The sequence below is a fragment of the Geotrypetes seraphini genome, chromosome 3, assembly GCF_902459505.1.
Source record: "Geotrypetes seraphini chromosome 3, aGeoSer1.1, whole genome shotgun sequence".
Taxonomy (NCBI): domain Eukaryota; kingdom Metazoa; phylum Chordata; class Amphibia; order Gymnophiona; family Dermophiidae; genus Geotrypetes; species Geotrypetes seraphini.
The window spans coordinates 80,373,707-80,395,765 of record NC_047086.1 but is presented as its reverse complement, the minus strand read 5'-3'; the positions used below and the strand labels follow the sequence as shown (position 1 = coordinate 80,395,765).

Genomic DNA, 22,059 nt, shown 5'->3' with positions numbered 1-22,059 from the left:
TCCTGATGTGGTGTGGTGTATGTGTGTAAGGGGGATGCATATTTCTGTGAGGCAGATATTATGGGATTCTATTTTTCTTGCTATGCAATATAATATTTGACTAAGGGGGAGGGCATAGGCAGCGGAACACTTTTTTGTTTGGGGGGGGGCCCAAAGAGCTCCACCCTAGACCCCGCCCCAGACCTGCCCAAGCTCTGCCCCAAACTCTGTCCCCATAATAATAGTACTAATTGTAAGTGACATTTCTTCCATTAATTTTTCATATGCACATAATATAATCTTATTAATAATACACAATGGTAGCCACAAAATTAAACTACACAAAGTGCACTCTTTTTTGCCTCCCCACCACTGCAGAGCATTTCTTCCTCTCTCCTTCACCCCCATGTGCAACGTTTTCCTCTCTTTCACTGTCCACCATCTATCTCTCTCATTCCTTCCCTTCTCATTCATTCCTCCTGCAAAGGGAGTAGGGAAAGAGAGAGGCAGAGAGGGATCTAGGGTGCTTCTTTTCCTCCCCCTATACGGCTACATCCAATATTTCTTCCTCTCTTATCCCCCGGACTATGTGCAGCATCTTTCGCCTCTGTCCACCAGCCCCATGTCCAACATTTCTGCTTCTATCACCCCTCTCCAGCTCCGTGCCACATCTCTTCCTCCATTCCCTCTATACCATGTCCAACATTCCTCCCTCTTGCATCCATTTCCATCTGTCCCACTGTTGCCTCTCCAACATTTCACCCTCTTATCTCTCTTTACCTCACTCCTCTCCCAGCACCATGTCTAATAATTCTCCTTTCTTCCTTTCCCCATAGAAACCATCTCTTTCCTTTCCACCCCCAGATCTAACATTTCTCCCTCCTTCCACCTCCAAGTCCCTTTCTCTTCCCAACTGCCCTCCCATGACATATCTTTCCCTTTCCAACTATCTTATTCTCCTATTCTATATATCTCCCTCCCTCTACACCACCCCCAAGTCCACCATCTCTGCCTCTTTCAAACTGTCTTCCCTTCAAGTATCTCATTCCCCTTTCCTTCACAGCACCCCATGCCCAACTACTCTACTTTTCTTTCCCTCCACAACATTGCCTACCATTTCTCTCTCTGGTACCCTCTCTTCCTGGTCATATAAGTTCTTCCCCTTCACTCCCTACCCCCAGTATAGCAGGTTTTGGAAACCCATCCCCCATTCTACCTTTTAAAAAACAGTCCAGGGGGCTTCCTGATTCGGCACATCCTCCTCCTTCACCTCCGATCGCATCCATTTTTGTAGCAGGGGAATATCGGCTTGGCAGCAGCTCTAAAATGCAGCCTGCGACCTCCCTTCGCGCTTTCCTTGTGCCGTGCTCCACCTAAGCTGAAAACAGAAGTAGCATCATTAGTGAGTGGAGTGCAGCACAAAGAAAGCGCAAAGGGAGGCCACAGGCTGTGTTTTAGAGTTGCTGCCACAGCCAACACTCTCCACTGCGGTCCGCCCTCTGACAACTTCCTGTTTCCGCTAGGGTTGGCCGCAGTGGAGACCAGATACCGGGACCGTAGCGCTTTTCTAAAAAACTTAAAGCTAGATAGGCGGCGGGCGGGAGGAGTGGATGCCGGTGAAGGGATACAGCAGAGACTGTCGACCAGCAGGCAAGCTGGCCAGTAGCAAGGTGCCACTCCCAGCCTCCCAAGAAGTGTTCCCCACAAGATCCCTCACATTTTTGGGGAGGCCATGGCCCCTGTGGCTCCCCCCTCGTTCTGACGCCTATGGGGGAGGGGGTTATTTTACTACTAACTAATGCTATTTTAGCACAAGTTATATTTTCAGCAGTGGGACCTACTTAATAATAATTGGGGTAAGAGTAAAATAACCTACCTTAACAGCAGCTCACTTTCATAACTTCCCCTTCTCCCAGTTGTTATTTGGGTCTGTAATTTCTCTGAATTGTGAACTAGCGGAGGGTGATATAGTAAATCATTGGAATTATAATTATAATAACAATAATTATTATACATTCTATAGTATGCAGCATATAGGGAGAAGTTATCAAAGTGCAGTAAACAATGGGATTTAATCACACTTTGATGTATGACAAAAATCCCCATCCTACAGTACTTAGTTCTTTCTGCAGGTTACTTACTCCCATAGTAAAGGACTAATGCTGTTTGTGAACCACCTCACAAGCAGTGTTAGAACATTAGCCTAGGCTCATTAGGCTGCTAAGCCGTGGTCTGATGCTTCCAAGACATTTCTTAAAGGGGCTAGTAATAGGTTAAATTGCAGATTCTCATGTCTCCCCTCCCCCATAGAAAGCCATTAGTTGTAGTCCCTCACAATCAAGTCCCCCACACAAGATTACCCCACAACAACCTCTCCTCTCCCAAGGTAACCTAGTAACCTAGTAGATGATGGCAGATAAAGACCCGAATGGTCCATCCAGTCTGCCTAACCTGATTCATTTAAAAAATTTGTTTTGTTCTGGTTTTTTCTTAGCTATTTCTGGGCAAGAATCCAAAACTCTGCCTGTACTGTTCTTAGGTTTCAATTACTTGAAGTCTCCATCAAAGCTCACTCCAGCCCATCTATATCATCCCAGCTATAGAAGTCCTCCCCAGCCCATCCTCCACCAAACATCCATATACAGACACAGACCATGCAAGTCTATCCAGTACTTGCCCTAGTTCTTCAATATTTACTATTATTTTCTGATTATAGATCCTCTGTGTTCATCCCACGCTTTTTTGAACTCTGTCACCGTCTTCATTTCCACCAACTCTCTCGGGAGCACATTCCAAAAAGAAGAATTTCCTTACATTGCTCTTGAGTCTACCACCCCTCAACCTCAAATTATTCCCTCTGGTTTTACCATTTTCCTTTCTCTGGAAAAGATTTTGTTCTACGTTAATACCTTTCAAGTATTTGAACGTCTGAATCATATCTCCCTTGTCCCTCCTTTCCTCTAAGGCAGGGGTGTCGAACTCAATCAGAGAAGGGGCCAAAATCTAAAATCCAGCCTAAATCGCGGGCCGAATGGTTTACTGAACAGTCATAAACTGACAATGTTAACCAGAAATGTGAATTTAAAATGAGTGGAACAACCTTTTCCTTAACAGTGCTGTTAACCAACTCACATGCTATCAAGCAAAACAGTAATATTGGTATCAAACAAAACAGTAATATTGGAATGTACCTAAAATGCTCATTGTTTTGTTTTCTGGCTAGATGTCTGACACCGTTTTCCCCGTATCAATGAGTCAATGTTCGGTTTTATTTCTTGGGCTGTAGCAACCCGCAAAACAGCATGGAGGTTGTCATCGGTAATGCGTGATCTGTGCTTGTTTTTGTTCAGATTCATTATTGAAAACATCTGTTCACAAAGATAGGTGCTCCCGAACATGGATAGAATACGGGCAGCATGAAGTCGGAGCTCTGGCATTGAGTCAGGGGGCAGTAGAGGGTAGAAGTCCTCAATTTCAACATCCTGAAACCTTGATTTCAGGCCACTCTCAGACTGAAGCTCGATTATCTCCATCTGAAGGTGATGGGGCACATTGTTGACATCAACTGTAAAAGGATTGGCAAAGATGTCAAAGCCTGAGTGCTGTGTTCTAAAGTCAGAGAAGCGCCGCTCAAATTCACTTAGTAAACGGCTAACTTTGGTAGCCAGCCGACTGCAAGGAAAAGTACCAGAAATAGTGGTTGAGATACTCAAACAAACAGGAAAGTGGGCAAGATTGTCCTGTTCCAGTTGGGACTTCCATAGTTGAAGTTTACGCTGGAATGCTGTGATCATGTCAGACATTTTCGTGATGACTTGTTTGCGTCTCTGCAGCTTCAGATTCAGTTGGGCAAGATGCTCGCATATGTCACACATCATAGCAAAATCACATAACCAGGCGGGATCCGACAGTTCAGGCAAGGGCTTTCCTTTACTTTCCATGAAAAGAGCAATTTGTTCTCTGAGCTCAAAAAATCTTTTGAGGACTGCGCTCTTGCTCAGCCATCTTACTTCTGTGTGGTATGGCACGTCTCCATGCTCTGCACCCACCTCCTGTAAAAACTGCTGGAACTGGCGATGATTCAGGCCACGTGCCCTTATAAAGTTAATAGTTTTAATGACTGTGGTCATTATGTCATTCATGTCCAGAACTTTTCCACACATAGCCTCTTGGTGGATAATGCAATGATAAGTAATCAAGGGTGTGTGGCAGTGACTTTTTTGCATTCTTTCCTTCATTAGTCCAACCAAGCCTTTCTTTTCATGTTTTCCACTCCCTCCTCGGTGTCTACTCTGTTACAAATCTGGGTATCAACAGCAAAAAGGTAATCTTTTCCTTCTAATCCTTCATCGATGTCACTCACAAACATATTGAACAGGATCAGCCCCAGCACCAAACTCTGAGGGACTCCACTAATCACCTTTCCTTCCTCCAAGCGATTTCCATTAACCACCACTCTCTGGCGTCTGTTCGTCAACCAGTTTCTAATCCAGTTCACCACTTTGGGTCCTAACTTCAGCCCTTGTTTGTTCAAGAGCCTCCTATGAGGAACCGTGTCAAAGGCTTTGCTGAAATCTAAGTAAATTACATCTAGTGTATGTCCTCGATCCAGTTCTCTGGTCATTCAATCAAAAAATTTAATCAGGTTCATTTGACACGATTTACCTTTAGTAAAGTCATGTTGCCTCGGATCCTGTAACCCATTAGATTCTAGGAAGATCACTATCTTTTCTTTAAGTAACATTTCCATTATTTTTCCAACAACTGAAATGAGGCTTACCAGCCTGTAGTTTCTCACTTCATCCCTGTGGCCACTTTTGTGAATAGGGACCACATTCGCTCTTCTCAAATCTCCAAGAACCACTCCCGTCTCCAAAGATTTGTTGAACAAGTCTTTAATAGGACCCGCCAGAACCTCTCTGAGCTCTCTCAGTATCCTGGGATGGATCCTGTCCGGTCACATCGCTTTGTCCACCTTCAGTTTTTCAAGTTGTTTATAAACACTTTCCTCTGTGAACGGCGCAGAATCTATTCCATTTTCCTGTGTAACTTTGCCAGACAACCTTGGTCCTTCTCCAGGATTTTCTTCCGTGAACACAGAGCAGAAGTATTTGTTTAGCATGTTTGCTTTTTCCTCATCACTCTCCACATATTGGTTCCTATCATCTTTTAGTTTAGCATTTCCATTTTTCATCTTCCTCCTTTCACTGATATACAGTGGTGCCTCGCATAACGGACGCCTCGCACAGCGAACGCTGCGCACAACGAACTTTATGTCTTGATCCGTACAACGAACTTCGTTTCACACAACGAAGTCGCCCGAGCTGCATCCTTCCGCGCAGGCACTGCACTTAACTGCCCTCTCTCCGCCTGGTTCCCTCTTGCCCCCCCGACTCCCCGACACGATCGGGGCAAGAGGGAGCTCAAGCCCTCTTGCCCCCCCCCGACTCCCCGACACGATCGGGGCAAGAGGGAGCTCAAGCCCTCTTGCCCCCCCGACTCCCCGACACGATCGGGGCAAGAGGGAGCTCAAGCCCTCTTGCCCCCCCGACTCCCCGACACGATCGGGGCAAAAGGGAGCCCAAGCCCTCTTGCCCCCCCGACTCCCCGACACGATCGGGGCAAAAGGGAGCCCAAGCCCTCTTGCCCCGCCGATTCCCCAACTCCCCGACAATATCGGGCCAGGAGGGAGCCCAAGTCCTCCTGGCCACGGCGACCCCCTAACCCCACCCTGCACTACATTACGGGCAGGAGGGATCCCAGGCCCTCCTGCCCTCGACGCAAACCCCCCCTCCCCCCAACGACCGCCCCCCCCCCAAGAACCTCCGACCGCCCCCCCAGCCGACCCGCGACCCCCCTGGCCGACCCCCACGACACCCCAACCCCCTTCCCCGTACCTTTCTGTAGTTGGCCGGACAGACGGGAGCCAAACCCGCCTGTCCGGCAGGCAGCCATCGACGGAATGAGGCCGGATTGGCCCATCCGTCCCATAGCTCCGCCTACTGGTGGGGCCTAAGGCGCCTGGGCCAATCAGAATAGGCCCGGGAGCCTTAGGTCCCTCCTGGGGGCGGGGCCTGAGGCACATGGGCCCAACCCGACCATGTGCCTCAGGCCCTGCCCCCAGGAGGGACCTAAGGCTCCCGGGCCTATTCTGATTGGCCCAGGCGCCTTAGGCCCCACCAGTAGGCGGAGCTTTGGGACGGATGGGCCAATCCGGCCTCATTCCGTCGATGGCTGCCTGCCGGACAGGCGGGTTTGGCTCCCGTCTGTCCGGCCAACTACAGAAAGGTACGGGGAAGGGGGTTGGGGGTGTCGTGGGGGTCGGCCAGGGGGGGTCGCGGGTCGGCTGGGGGGGCGGTCGGAGGTTCTTGGGGGGGGCGGTCGTTGGGGGGAGGGGGGGTTTGCGTCGAGGGCAGGAGGGCCTGGGATCCCTCCTGCCCGTAATGTAGTGCAGGGTGGGGTTAGGGGGTCGCCGTGGCCAGGAGGACTTCGGCTCCCTCCTGGCCCGATATTGTCGGGGAGTTGGGGAATCGGCGGGGCAAGAGGGCTTGGGCTCCCTTTTGCCCCGATCGTGTCGGGGGGTCGGGGGGGGGGCAAGAGGGCTTGAGCTCCCTCTTGCCCCGATCGTGTCGGGGAGTCGGGGGGGCAAGAGGGCTTGAGCTCCCTCTTGCCCCGATCGTGTCGGGGAGTCGGGGGGGCAAGAGGGCTTGAGCTCCCTCTTGCCCCGATCGTGTCGGGGAGTCGGGGGGGGCAAGAGGGCTTGAGCTCCCTCTTGCCCCGATCGTGTCGGGGAGTCGGGGGGGGCAAGAGGGCTTGAGCTCCCTCTTGCCCCGATCGTGTCGGGGAGTCGGGGGGGGGGCAAGAGGGCTTGAGCTCCCTCTTGCCCCGATCGTGTCGGGGAGTCGGGGGGGGCAAGAGGGCTTGAGCTCCCTCTTGCCCCGATCGTGTCGGGGGTGCCAGGGACCACACGGAGTCACCCACCGTACCACCCGATTCGGGTAAGCGCAGGTATCGGTGGGTGGCTTATTTGCGGGGGGGTGCCTTATTTTACATTTTTTTCTAAAAAGGGGGGGGCTGTCTTATTTGATGGCCCTGCCTTATCATCGGGGAAACACGGTAGAAAAAAAAAAAAAATGAACAGTTAAGTCCCAGTTTTTGCCGCTGAGACTCTGCCCTCTCACTGTAAAATTAGACTCTACTTAGTCTGTCTTTAAATTTAAAAAATGTGTGTTGTTTTAAAAAACAATTATGTTTTTAGATGCATCTAAATAAAAATAATAACCAAAAATTTATCTTTTTTTATGTCATCTTAGCATATTTTATGCTGCAGAACGAATTATTTTGTTTTACATGTATTCTTATGGGAAAACGCGTTTCACACAACGAACGTTTCACATAACAAACTTGCTCCTGGAACGGATTAAGTTCGTTGTGTGAGGCACCACTGTATCTGAAAAAAAAATGTTCTCCCTTTTTTACATTTTTAGCCATTTGCTCTTCTGCCTGCACTTTCGCCAAACATATCTCTCTCTTGGCTTCTTTCAGTTTCACCCAGTAGTCCTTTCTGCACTCCACTTCTTTTTTATATTTCATGAAATGTCAACTCTTTTACCTTTATTTTCTCCGCAATTAGTTTGGAGAACCATTTCGGTTTCCTTTTTCTCTTGTTTTATTTATTTTCTTCACATAAAGTTCTGTATCCATTTTTATTGCTCCTTTCATCTTAGACCACTGTTTTTCCACTTCTCTTATTAAAGTCCTTACATTTGAAATCTAGAACTTTTAGTATTGTGCGGCCACCCTCCACTTTAGCCGTTATATCAAACCAAACTGTTTTATGATCACTACTTCCCAGGTGAGCACCCACTCGTACATTAGAGATATTCTCCCCATTTGTGAAGACCAGATCCAATATCGCTTTTTCCCTCGTGGGTTCCTTCACCATTTGTTTGAGCAGAGCCTCTTGAAAGGCATCCACAATCTCCCTACTTCTTTCCGATTCCGCAGACGGAACTTTCCAGTCCGCATCCGGCAGGTTGAAAACTCCTCTTTCATTCCAAACTTTTGGATATCCACAATCAGATCTTTATCAATTTGCTGTGATTGAGTCGGAGGTCTGTAGACTACACCCATGTAGATATAAGTTCTATCTTCTCTTTTCAGAGCGATCATATTGCTACTTCCTCTCCCCAGGTCCCTTGCATTTCAGTTACTTGGATACATTGAGAGCTACTCCTCCACCTTTTTGACCATCTTTCTAAAAAGATTATATCCCGGTATGTTTGCATCTCATCCATGGGATTAACTAAACCACGTCTCTGTGATAGCAACAATATCCAGGTCTTCCTCTAACATCAGGGATTCCAGATTATGAACTTTATTGCTTAGACTGCAAGCATTTGTGGTAACACCCCCCCCCCCCCCCCCACACACACACACACACCTAGAGGCCTTGCCTTACCTGAGCCAATAATGTCTCTCCAAGGCCCTATCCCCGTCATCCCAAAAGTTTGCACCCATACCTTTAAAATCCCCTAGGGTAAAATAACTTCAGCCTTTACCTGGGATTATTTTGCAGGCTATGCTGTAACTTGCAGTATATACTCGTGCATTCCAGAAGGGATTTACATTATAAAGAGCAACTTTATATACATTTTCATGTTTTGCATCTCATTACTATGAAACATGGGGTGACTTATTTAATGCTGGGTTAGGGTACCATACCCATTGTTAGAGCCTTTTAACAAGTTCTAAGGGGAAAATAATGTGGGCTAGTGCCCTAACAAAGCTTATATGATTATGTTTATGCTAAAGCTATGCATACATATAGAGAGAGTGATCTTATAACACTTTTTCCATGCTGAAAAGTGTAATTATAACATTACATGTGGATATGCACACATAAAGGGGGTAATTTTATAAAGTCATTTTCCTGTTTATATGCCAAAAAAGTGCATATAATCCCTCCTCATTAATTACCCCATACCTAAAAATATACATGTTCTATATAGGTATGATTTGGGGTTGAGTTTGGGTGGAATATAACTGGAGTCATAATATACTGTACATGCATATTTTATCATGGAATCCTTTCACAAAGAGGCAGTAACCACTAGTGAGAACTTATTACAGCTTAAAAGGGATCACCACAGGAAATGCTCAGGTTTCCTGAGGTAAGCCTCAAATGTGCATATTCTATGTGACCTCTGGAGGGCCTCTGCGCATGCACAGACATTGACGTGTTGACATCACACATGCATGTGATGTCATTGTGTCAGTGTGCCGGGGCTTCAAAAAGGTTTGCGAGACACTGTGCTAATTGATTAGCACAGAATTACCATGTGTGCCTTTACCATTTGCAAAATGGGTGACAGTAAGGGCTGGATTCTATACACAGCACCCTAACTTCAGATGCCTATCAACACCTAATTTCAGGATCCACACCTAATTTTTATTTTTTAATTGGCTTAATCAGCATGGTAATTTGACCATGCTGGATTTTGGCCAATAAAAAACCCCCAAAACATTAATTTAAGAGTTTGACACCAAACTTTTAAGATGCCTAGTGACGCCTATGTGGAGGTACCCTCCCATGCCTAAGGACACCTAATGACACCTATGTTAAAAAGCAGGCATGTATATGGGTGGAGAATAGGCGTCCAATATAGGCATTGCCAAATTAGGCAAGTGAAAAGTTGGCCTAATGGAGTGGCACCTGATATCTAAGACTCCTAGTGATGCCAAAGTCCACATAGGTACTGCTAGGCATGATTTTATAAACAGTGCCATTTTTTTCACAACAATGTAGGCACCGTTTATAAAATTTGGCCCTAAGGGCCAGATTCTGTAGCCGGTGCCTATCTCGATGGCCACCTAAAAAGTGGCCACCAATCATGTTTCAATCACACAAAAGTACCAGTTACAGAATTGCTCCTAAATTCAGGCAAGATAGGTGTCTAAAATATAGGTCTGGAAAACCCAGGCCTACATTTCAGTCGCCTATCTATCCTGCCGCAGGATCCTAAAGACAGATCGCAACAGCCGTAAGCTGATTGTTGCAGGGAAAGTTCCCCAATCTGCTGAGCCGACAGTGCTCCCCTGCCACAATCAGCTGCAGCAGGGGACCCTCTGACATCAGTAGTAGGGATGCCCACTCCCTTATGTCAAAACCTCCGAAGCCCTTCCCTCCTAACTGCAATAGGTAGGAGGGAACCCACTCCCTCCTGCCTGTAGGCCCCCAAATCTACCCCAACTGCCAATACCCCTGAACTCCCACCCTGACACTCCCTAAACCCCAAGCCCTCCAAACCCATGAGCCCCCCAAATGCTGATATTCCCAACAACCCACAATACCCCCTCCCCCCCCCCGGTACCTTTGGCTGTAAGGCCGGTTGGAATAGGGTTACCAGTTGTCCAGGTTTCACTGGAAATGTCCTCTTTTTGAGGACTCTCTAGGAAGTCCGGGTGGCTTTTCTATTTTGCTATTTTTGTCTGGGGAAATCCTCTGCGCCCCCCCCTCCCATCCCCTCTCAAGATCCGGTGCTTGCTTACCATTCTCACAGAGCTGTTGTTTTAACTCTTCAGCCATAGGCAGCGTGAGTGAAGTAAACATGCTGCCTTCAACAACCTGGAAGCTTTTCTTCTGCTATTGCTTCCTGCCCTTGCATAGGCAAAATGGTGAACAAGCACTGACTCCTGCAGTGGGGATGGGGAAGAATAGCATGGGGAGGGTAAGAGATGCTGGATCACGAGGATGGGGAGGAAAGGGAAGGAAAGATACCATACCTCCAGGGGAAGGAAGTGAAGAGGCAGATAGAGATGCCAGACCACAGGGGGGGAAGGGAAGAAGAGAGATGTTAAGACCACTGGATGAGGAAGGGGGGAAAGAAGAGAGAAATGTCAGGCCAGGGAAAGGAAAGAGGAAAGAGATGCTCCAGAATAAGGCAGGGGGAGGGGAAGGGAGAAGAGAGAGATGCCAGACCAAACAGGTGAGAGGAGGGAGAGGAGGGGAGAGAGTTGCCAGACTGTGGGAAAGAGGATAAAGATTCCGAACCATAGGAGGAGGAAAGGGGAAAAACAGATGACAGACCATAGGAGAGGGAGGAGATAGTACACAGCGATGGAGGAGAAAGGGAGAGAGAGGGAGGTTATGTTGCATAGGGATGAGAGAAGTGGGTAAGAGAAGAAAATGGAAGAAATGCTGTTTATGGATGGATGGGAATAGGGGGGAAGAAAGAGGGAGGAGATGGCACACATGGTTGGCGGGGAAAGGCAGAGAGAAGGAGATAGTGTGCATGGATAGATGGGAAGGGAATAGATAGAAAAGTAGATAGATTTGAGGAGGAAGCAGAGAAATGGAAGAAAGTTGAAAAAAGTTAATGCCAAAGATGGATGTAGAGCAGAAAGTGAAGGAGAGAAAAACAGCAAATGGATAAGGCAGCCCTAGAAACACAGTTAAGAGTACAGGCAGAAGAAAGTTCAACCAGAGAATGGGAAAAAATGAGTAGAAACTAAAATCACCAGGCAACAAAGGTTAGTGTTAGTTTTCAGAATTTACATCTGCTGTCTATATTTTGCACTGTTAAGGAAGAAATATATTTCTTTCTATTTCTCTGGTATTGTACTGTATGAAGATTCTGGTATCTTAGGTTTTTGTTTGTGTTTATTAGGATTTTTAGTTTGTGGTCCTGTATTTGCATAGGGTTTATCTGTGTTTTGCATGTATGACCAAGGCCAGGTGTTCTGGTAGGAATGAATGTTGTGAAGCATTATTGGTGTCATGGCAAATTGTCCAGGTTTTGGAAGGCCCTGAGCTCGGGGCCACGTCTGGAGGATCTCTGTGCAAGCGTGAATATTGACATGATGACATCACATACATGAGTACATGAGCGTGATGTCATCATATCTATATCCATACATGCAGAGAGGCCCACTAGACATGGCCAGGAGATATGAGGTGCATGTGAGAGTGGGGCTGGGGGGGCGCTGCTAGGGACGGAATGGGGCAGAGCTGGTGGATGAAGAGGGAGGGGCTGGGGCAGAATGGGGTAGGGCAATGTGTCCTCTTTTTTTAAGTGGAAATCTGGTAACCCTAGGCTCGAGGGAAGCCTACACCCTCCTGTCGGCAGGCCCGCCGCTTCACAATGGTGGGCCTTCCCCTTCCTGGTACATCTTGGGATGCACTGGGGAGGGACCTAAGGCACAGATTTGCTCAGGCTCTTAAGGCCCTTCCCATAGATGGGGCCTTAGGTATCTGGGCTAACCAAAGTCTTAGGCTTCCTTCTCAGTACATTCTGGGATACACTGGGAGTGGCCCAAGACTCAGATTGGCCAGATACATAAGGCCACACCCATGGTCATAGGTTCCGGGGATTTGAGGTTTTGGAGGATGCTAGGGTGGAGGATTCAAGGATATCAGCGGTTGGGGCAGGTCATGGGTTTGGGGCGGTTTCAGACAGGAGGAAGTGGGCATCTCTCCTGTCAATATTGGGGGTCTCCTACTACAGGAACTCAGCTAACTGCAGCAGGGGTATCCCCCCCAATCATATGAACTGGCAGGATACCCCGAAGCTGAGGCTTTGGGGGAACATTTCTGGTTTAGTTGATCGAGCATAACTTTTCCTGCCACAATCAGCTTATGGCTGCTGCTGCCTGACTTTAGGATCCTACGACAGCATAGATGGTCAGTTGAAATGTAGGCCAGGGTTTTCTGGGCTTACATTTCAGCCACCTATCTTGCCATGAATCACAGCTAGGTAGCCACTTTAGCCCGCCTAAGGACACTTCCAGTGTTGGTCACACCTACTTTGGCATTCCACAGTCTAAAGCAGGTGCCTAGCAGCGATGACAGCTGCCTTTTATTTAGGCATCGGTAGGCACTTCATCGTTGCAGTTTTTGCCATTTCTGATGGCATTATTCAATTAACAAGGCATTGGTAGAGCGCCTACTGATGCCTTTTAGGCGCTGGTTATAGAATTTCCATGTAAGTGCCCACCTGGTAATTGGTTTTAATGGCCATGCAAGGTTGTACATTCAGTCTATAATACTAATTACTTTAAAGGAAGGCAAGACCTCAGTCATCCATGATTTAGATTTTATCTTTCATCGGTCACAAAATCTTCTCAAACTTTTAAACATTATTCACAACATACTTGTTTCTTTAAATTGTGAACCAGTGGAGGGGTGATACAATCAAATCATTTGAATTATTATTATTGTAATCTTCTGGACCTATGGATCATATCAGCAGCTAAGTGCTTTGTTTAATGAATTAGGGGTCCTTTTACTAAGGTGTGCTAACCGATTTAGTGCACGCTAACCAATTTAACATGTACTAATCAATTTAGCACACGCTAAATGCTAAGGTGCTAATCTCTAGTGCACGCTAAATCGGTTAGTGCGCCTTAGTAAAAGGACCCCCTTAATTTGGAACATTATATAAAAGGTTTAGTGGCCCTTTTACAAAGCTGAGGTAAGCCCTAGCACGTGCTTACTGCAGCAGAAAACTAATGGGTTAATGTAGAGTGCGTCAAGGGGTCCCACACTAATTTGGGGAAGTGTGTTTGGTACCCCCACATATATAAAAAAATTATTTTATAGTGCTGGAGATGGGTATGGGGTGGAATGTGAGCGTGTTCTGTGCTAATCGGTTAGAGCGTGGGTATTGTGATACACTAAGTAGTTCAGATTTAGTGCATGTGTCCCTAAAAAACAGGTGGGGGTAGGGGCTCATGCACGATTAGCCATGTGCTAATGAGAAAATTAGCATGTGGACATTTAATATGAAAAACTGGAAAATCAACCATTTTACCCCAGTAATAAAAATGGCTTTAGCACTCAGGAATGAACCACCTAAGGGCATGCAAAAGACACTTTATACTGCTTTTGGGTATAAGGGTTCTTTAATGAATATGGTGATATTTTATTGCAATATGAATAGATAAATAATATAAACAAATTCTAAAGTAGATTTTTTTTTATGCCTATGACTGAACTTGAATTTGCACTGAACAATGAGGGCTAAAAATAAATTGAGGCTTTTTCCCCTTTTTGAAGTATATTCTTTTCGAGCAGGGTCCATTTTGTGCATGCTTAATGTACAAGTTCAAGTTCAAGTTCATTTTTATTTGATGAATCGCCTATTTAAAACATTCTAAGCGATGAACAATATAAAAGCACAGTGCAGGGAGACATACAGTTTTTTAGATAATTTTTAAGACAACATTTTAAGAAACAAATTATGTTAAAACAATTAAAATACAACAACATTTTAAGAAACACATATTATTAGGGCAAAATTTAAAAAATCAAAGTTTATAGTGGATATTCTTAAAAGTTGAGGCTTGGTGACAAACATGATAGGGAGGGGAAAGAGGGGAAAAAGTTACAGTAGTCTAACTAGGAAAAAAAACATAAAAGAGATAAAAAAACACAGGGAAGGGGAAGGGAAAAAAAAAATTAAGTAAAAAATGGTTTAGTCAATTAATCATTAAAAGCATCGTTGAATAAAAAAGTTTTTAAGAGTTTTTTAAAAGAGATAAGGTCTTTTTCTTTTTTAATAAAAAGTGGCAAAGCATTCCAGGTTTGAGGGGCTATAACAGAGAACATTTCATTTCTCCTGGTTCCTACAATTTTTAAAGATGGAATTGATAGTAAATCTTGAGAGGACGATCGAAGAGAACGAGATGTATGATGTGGTATGATCATTCTGGATATAAACTGCGGTTCATTAAATGATAGTATTTTAAATACCAGGAATGCTACTTTAAAAGTAATTCGATGATTAATAGGTAGCCAATGTGATTTGATTAAAAAAGGTGTAACGTGATCGTATTTTTGGCCTTTATAAATGAGTTTTACTGCTGTGTTTTGTATTATTTGGTAGCACTATAGAAATAATAAATAGTACTGTACAGAGCCATGGTGAGACCGCATCTGGAATACTGTGTTCAATTCTGGAGGCCACATTACCGTAAGGATGTGCTCAGAGTTGAATCGGTTCAGCGGATGGCCACCAGGATGGTCTCGGGGCTAAAGGGTCTCCCGTACGAAGAAAGACTGAGCAAATTGCAGCTCTACACTCTCAAGGAGCGTAGGGAGAGGGGAGACATGATTGAGACATTTAAGTACATCATGGGACGGGTAGAGGTGGAAGATGATATCTTTCTTCTCAGGGGACCCTCGACCACAAGAGGACATCCGCTCAAGCTCAGGGGAGGGAAGTTCCGTGGAGACACCAGGAAATACTTCTTCACGGAGAGAGTGATTGAGCATTGGAACGAGCTTCCAGTGCAGGTGGTCGAGGCACGCAGCATCTCAGACTTCAAGAACAAATGGGATACCTATGTGGGATCCCTACGAGGTCATGCCAAGGGATAGAGTCACTAGGACTGAATGAGCGGGTCAGTAGAGTGACAGTATAATTACAATTATTCTTTAGGGGGTCAGTAGATTTAAGAGGGTGGGTAAATAGTGTGGGCAGACTTGATGGGCTATGTCCCTTATCTGCCGTCATCTTTCTATGTTTCTATGTTTCTTTCTAACAGTAATAGGATAACTAAGGGCCCCTTTTACAAAGCCATGGTAGTGATGCTGCCAAGCTAAATGCACCAAAGCCCATAGGAACTGAATCGGCTTCGGTGCGTTTATCGCAGCAGCATCGCTACTGCAGCTTTGTATGTTAGTGGAGGTTATACTATTGTATTTTATTTATTGGGTTTTGCAATAGTGCTCCATTCCTCCCCCTTTTCGGATTGCTTTTACTTGTGATTTCTGCAGGATTATTGATAGCGTTTTATAAAGATGACTATTTAGGTAAGCATTTTCTTGGTCAATTGGTCATGTTTTCACCCTCCTCCATATATTTGATGCTTCTACCTCAGTGGTCTTAGCTTCCTTGACTCAGCTATCTTTTTTTATGTTTATTTTTATTTGATAGTGTCCTCTCTTGTTCTAAGGAAGGCAACAGCACTATACTATATTTGTTTAGAACATTTAGGAGTTATTTAATATATATTAACCCTCAAATTCTATAAAATGTACTGATATTAGGTGCCTATATCAGTACGCCTAGCTGATATAGACACCTAACTTACCCCCTCCCCCTACTCCCCACACTTTCACCAAGCCGCACTAGTGGCTGCCGCACAGCCAAAGCCCCAAAGCTCTTTAAATCCCTATGTGCTTCAGGGCAGTTACCATAGCAGCAGACGCTAGCACGGCTTTTGTAAAAGGGGGGAGGGGTTAATTGATTAATAGGCTAAATCAGCACCGATAATTGGCATAAGTGACATTAAATTAAGTTAATTGAATGTTACATCACATTAGAAGATAATTCGATTTAGACCACCTCTTTAGGCTCTCACTAAATCATTTACTGAGAAAAGACCCTCAGAGATGCCACCACTATACTCAAAAGTTTCATAGTATATGGCTTTATGCATCAAGTCCTCACAGGGTCTTATTTTAAATATGTCTAACAACTAGTTAAAATCTGCCATTTAAGATTCATAAGATGTTTAAATACTTAGCTTTTGTATTAGTGGTCAAGCTCTCAGGGACTAACAAGCCAACATGTTTCACCCGTAGGGTTTCTTCAAGGCTATTATCCCTATGAACAAATAATTTGTTATGTTAATTTAAACCCCCTTGTTCTATACACTACCAAACTATAAGGTTACATCTAAAAAATAGCATCCACAATAATGTAATAGAAACATATACCTTTGTATAGCTTTTTGTCCATATATTGACCACCCAATAACTTATACCAAGATGGCCACGGCGTCTTTTTATCCGCTATAAATACCTCCCAAATTAGCTGTTGGTGATGTTATAAAGGCAAAACCAAGCTGATGACTCGGGAGGGGGAGGAATTTTTTTGAATAGATTTTCTATTTTAACCTCCTTCTCAGAGGCCAGGTCCCAAAGGTAAATGGATAGGTCACAAAGGGCCTGATTAACTGGAGAAGGCCTGAAAGAGGCGCAGGAGTGCTCCGGGGTGTCATGGGCACCCAGATTGTTGTGGGTGGTGTCCCTGAGGGTGCCGGGATCCATTGGGACCCTGGCCATAAGAAATTCAGTGTGCACAAGCCTCAAGAGGTTCAGGGAGGAGGTCAGTGTGCACAAGCCTCAAGAGGTTCAGGGAGGAGGGCGCTGAGCAGGATCAGTCCTGAAGTGCCCCATATGTTCAGGAGGTGTGAATTTAATGCCTCCTGATTGGTTGAGCCCCCCTTAGCAACAAGGAAGGTTTCTTTTTTTAAAGAGGAGAGCCAGCTGTAGATAGGGTTATCAGATGTCCAGATTTCCCCGGGCATGTCCTCCTTTCCGAGGACATGTCCAAGGGTCCGGGCAGCTTTTCAAAACCCGGTACTTTGTCCGGGTTTTGAAAAGCATCCCGTCAAAATTGTGTCAGGAAGGGGCATCCGCGTATGCGTGGACACAATGCGATGACGGTACGGGCATGTGTGCATGACATCATCGAGTCATGTCCACGCATGCATAAATACCATCTGGAGGTGGAGCTGGGGGGGTGGAATGGGGCATGACACAGGCGAAATTGGGCGGGCCTGGGGGCATGGACAAGGGTCTGGATTTTCTTTCATGAAAATCTGGTGACCCTAGCTAGAGAGCACAAGAGGAGGAAGAGGAAAATGCAGGCAGCAGTCTCAACTGTAATTAGCTGAGACTGATTCAAGTTTCAAGTTTATTATAAATTTGATTGATCGCTTATTCAAAATTCTAAGTGATGAACACGTCAGTAAAATTTCAAAATTAAGGGGGCAACAAAACAAAAAAAGAACTAAACCTTACAAAACATATTGAAGATTAACTTTACAAACATATTAAAACCTCTAACCTCAAATTTTCTATTAATCTTTGGGTTGGGTTGTGGGAATAGGCACAAGAAAGTAGCAGGCAAATGTATTGTTTTTGGTTGTGAGCATGAATAAAAATTTGTGTATGTGAGGGATGCATGGGAGCATACGTGATTCCATAAGCGAGTTCTGCTTGAAATGGTTTGTCAGTTGAGGATTGTTTTGATGAGTGGTGGATGTTGTGTGTTATTTGTCTGGAGAAAGTGATTCTTTTAAGGTTAATACATGTTGGAGTTATTTAATTTCAGGTAGGAATAAATAATTGGAGTAAAATATGTTGTGGAGATTCTCCCACGCTGTTCTTAAATGAAAATATTTCCTCTGAGGTGATGCCTAAGTGGCGGGGCGTGACTAAGGGAACTCTTCCCCTAGTCTTGGTATATCCTCTTTCATTTTAGACCATATTAACAGCAAATGTGATCTCTTCTCAATAGGGCACTGCTGCTATTGAGGCTGGGAAAATTCTCAACTTAGCAAGTGATATTTCACTTAGTCTTTTAGGTTCCAAAATCCCTCCATGTCCCAGGTCAGCAAGAGTGCTTCAGTGGAGCTGCATGGATGAACCGACAAAGATTTCAGATGCAGCTCTTCAGCGTTTGTGGTTGAGTCTGGAGAGTACCGATACATTGGCAGAGGCTCAGAGAGCATTGCACGTGGCGGGAGCTACAGCATGCCTGTGGAGTACAAAAGGTGTAGACCAGGGGGTCTCAAAGTCCCTCCTTGAGGGCCGCAATCCAGTTGGGTTTTCAGGATTTCCCCAATGAATATGCATGAGATCTATGTGCATGCACTGCTTTCAATGTATATTCATTGGGGAAATCCTGAAAACCCGACTGGATTGCGGCCCTCAAGGAGGGACTTTGAGATCCCTGGACTGGCACAATGGTCATAGCTGCTCCCCCTATTGCCTGAGCTCCTCTGAGAGAACAGTAGAGAAAACTCAATAAATAAATAAAGGAGAAGCATCTTATTCTTGACCAGACCCAGATTTTATATATTTTATTCAGTTTTCTATACTGTTCTCTCAGAGGAGCTCAGGCAATAGGGGGAGCAGCTTTGACCATTGTGCCACACTCTCCCACTATGCCAAACTTTTCCTCTGTGTCCTTACAAGAAGAAAAAAAAGCTGGAGCTATACTTTTAGTATCCTTTATGTTTCTTCAGATAAATGAGCTATATTAAGATTTTACTATTGTGCTAAGGATACTAGCTTTTTAGGGGGGGAAGAGTCAAGTTTTTCCTGATGTCTCCAAATGGACGCAGACCCAGATTCTCAAAACTTTAACGCTGTCACTAAACTGTTTATCAATAGTTTAGCCTCTATGCATTTTAACGGGCGGATTATCAAAACAGATTATCTCTGTCAATAGCGAGCTTTCTAGCAGTCTCCGACAATGACATGCAAATGGGCTCTTCAACACTGAAATAAGCCCTCTAGTGGATTCTTAAAAAAAATGTCGAGCCATTTTCTAAAAGCAGCTTCGATTTTTGGTGGCATAAATAAGAGACTGGTCCAGTGGTGCCAGTCAGTATCAGAGACTGCTAGAAAGCCTGTGTTGTAATGCAGCAGAAGCAAATACCCCCCCCCCAGAACAGCGACACCCCCACCTACAATGGGAGAGATGCTGATTCTCTCCTGCTGTGAAGGAACCCATGCCGCCAGCGAGCACCCCCTCCGCCACGTGACACCCCCACCTGTAGCAAGAGAGATGCCTATTCTGTCATGCTGCGAAGAAACCAATGCCGTCAGCGAACATCCCCCAGAACAGTGGTGAGCCCCCCTTCCATAGAACACTGCTCCCCTCCCCGCCTCTGAGGCCCCCTCCCCCTTACTTCAAATAAATGCATGGAGGGATGCAAATTCCCTCTTCCCAGCTGGCCTGTGTCTATAGAATAAAGTAGCATTGTAGCTATGTTGATAAATGTTTATAAATAGAAAATTGAATAAGCCGATCCTTTTATTGGAATAATTTTAATACTTTTTGACTAATTCATAATAATAATAATAACTTTATTTTTCTATAACGACATAGTCGACTTCTAGGCGGTTCACATCAAGAGAAGGCTGGACATTCAGCGAATTACAAATGCATGAGGGGAATGTTACAGGAGAAAAGGGTTGTAAGGGAGGGAAAGTAAGGGGGGTGAAAAGGGGGGGGGAGAAAGTGTGTGTGTGTGGGGGGGGAATTACCTGAAGAATTGCTTTGGGGTTTGAAGGGGGGAAAAAGCGTAGAGAATGGTCTGTTTAGGTGATGAATTTGTCAAACAGAGCGGTTTTGATAGATTTTCGGAATGCATGGTAGGTTTGTCTGGTTTTATTTATGTAGTTTCCCAGCCAGGATTGTTGTCGGTTAGCTTGGAACATGAAGGTTCTGTCAAGGTAGGATTTGTATTTGCAGCCAGTAATATTAGGATAGGTGAAGATATTTTTGTTTCTGGTTGTTCGTGTGGGGTTGTGTAGAGCAAAGTGTGCTTGCAGGTAGGAAGGTGCTAGGCCCCAGATTTGCTTGAAGCAGATGCATGCAAATTTGAACTGAATTCGTGCTTCCATTGGTAGCCAGTGCAGTTTTTTGTAATATGGGCTAATGTGGTCTTGTTTTCGCAGTCTGAAGATTAAGCGAACTGCGGTGTTTTGTACTAATCTCAGTTTTTTTATTGGTTTTTGTGGGATACCCAGGTAGACGATGTTACAGTAGTCCAGGGTGGATAGGATCAGCGACTGCACCAGTAACCTGAAGGATGTTGTGTCAAAGTATTTTTTAACAGTCCTTAGCTTCCATAGAGTATAAAAGCATTTCTTCACTGTTAAGTTTGTGTGGTCAGCCATGGTCAAGTGTGTGTCGAGTGTGACACCCAGAATTTTTATGGTTTTGGAAATCGGATATTCATGGCTGTTTATTTTTAATGATGTTCTCGTTATTTTGTCATTGGGGCTTGCTAAGAAGACTTTTGTTTTCTCTGTATTTAGTTTCAGAGACCAAAACCCCCTTCCTCAGGTCAGGAAAGGATACCATAATAGCAGTATACTTTACTGACCTGAGGAAAAAGGTTTTGGCCTCTGAAAGATAATTGAAAAATGTATTAGTCCAATAAAATGGTATTAACTCATTTTCCATTTTTTGTTTTATTTTAATTTGTTAATTTGTAAAGTGATGATTGTTATTTCTCATTTTATTCAAAATTACATCTGCTAATTATATTTTACATAATATTAGGGGGCATGCATTACTATTTCTGTTGTGTTGCATTGTATGCAGAGTTCAGCTTCATGGTGATTCAGTTTAACTTTTGTCTACATAGTTCTATTTTTAGTTTGTGATTACATATTCCATACTGGGCAAGGCTGTGTCTGTGTTCTGTGTGTACAAAAGACATGGCTTTCTGTTAGCACTCACTGTGCGGGAATGATCTGTACTAGTCTAGCTTGTTTAGTTTTACAGTGGGTGTATTGGTATTCTGCTGTTTACTGCAGTACGTAAAATCCTGCAGTAAACTATGTACACTCTTTTTGTGAGATTTGTGGATTACTACTTTTTTTGTTTTTATATATCTTTATTAATTTTCCATTCGAAAACAGTGCATGAAATATACATACATTTGATATCAAGACAGCACTAGCAATCAAACAAAGAAGTACTACAAAATATTTTTACCCCCCTCCCACCCTAATTCAAGAACAAAAACAAAGTGCCTTACTACATATATACAATTAAAATCATAATAGCACTTTTCCATTGATCAATTAATACAATAGAGCATAATATCCCCCTCCCACCCACTCTCCTTGGATGTATAAATCAAATAAATAAGAGGATAATACAACTAATCAGTGTTAACAAAATTTGTCAATGGACCCCATGTTAATTTAAAGAACTTATTATTATACAAAATTTCTGAATTCATTTTTTCATATTTGTAGCATAAACATAAAGATTCCCACCAATAGGAGAAATTAAGGACTCCTTTTACAAAGGTGCGCTAATCTAAAATGCCCCGCGCGCTAGCCGCTACCACCTCCTTTTAAGCAGGCAGTAATTTTTCGGCTAGCATGCGCTAATCTTGTACGTGCGCTAAAAACCTTAGTAAAAAGAGCCCTAAGTCTATCCCAATTTTTCCAGTTCTTCATAACCATTTGAGACTTGTGGATTACTACTAAAAATCATGTTTTTCATATAGAGGAGGAGTGTGTTAAAAAAAATAATG

The 22,059-nt window shown here is 44.4% G+C and overlaps 1 protein-coding gene across 1 annotated transcript in view; it reads left to right on the top strand.

Annotated features, from left to right (window-relative positions):
• The window catches only part of MYT1L (myelin transcription factor 1 like), a 612,659-nt gene that overhangs the window by 218,246 nt on the left and 372,354 nt on the right, over positions 1–22,059 (top strand). The window lies entirely within an intron of this gene.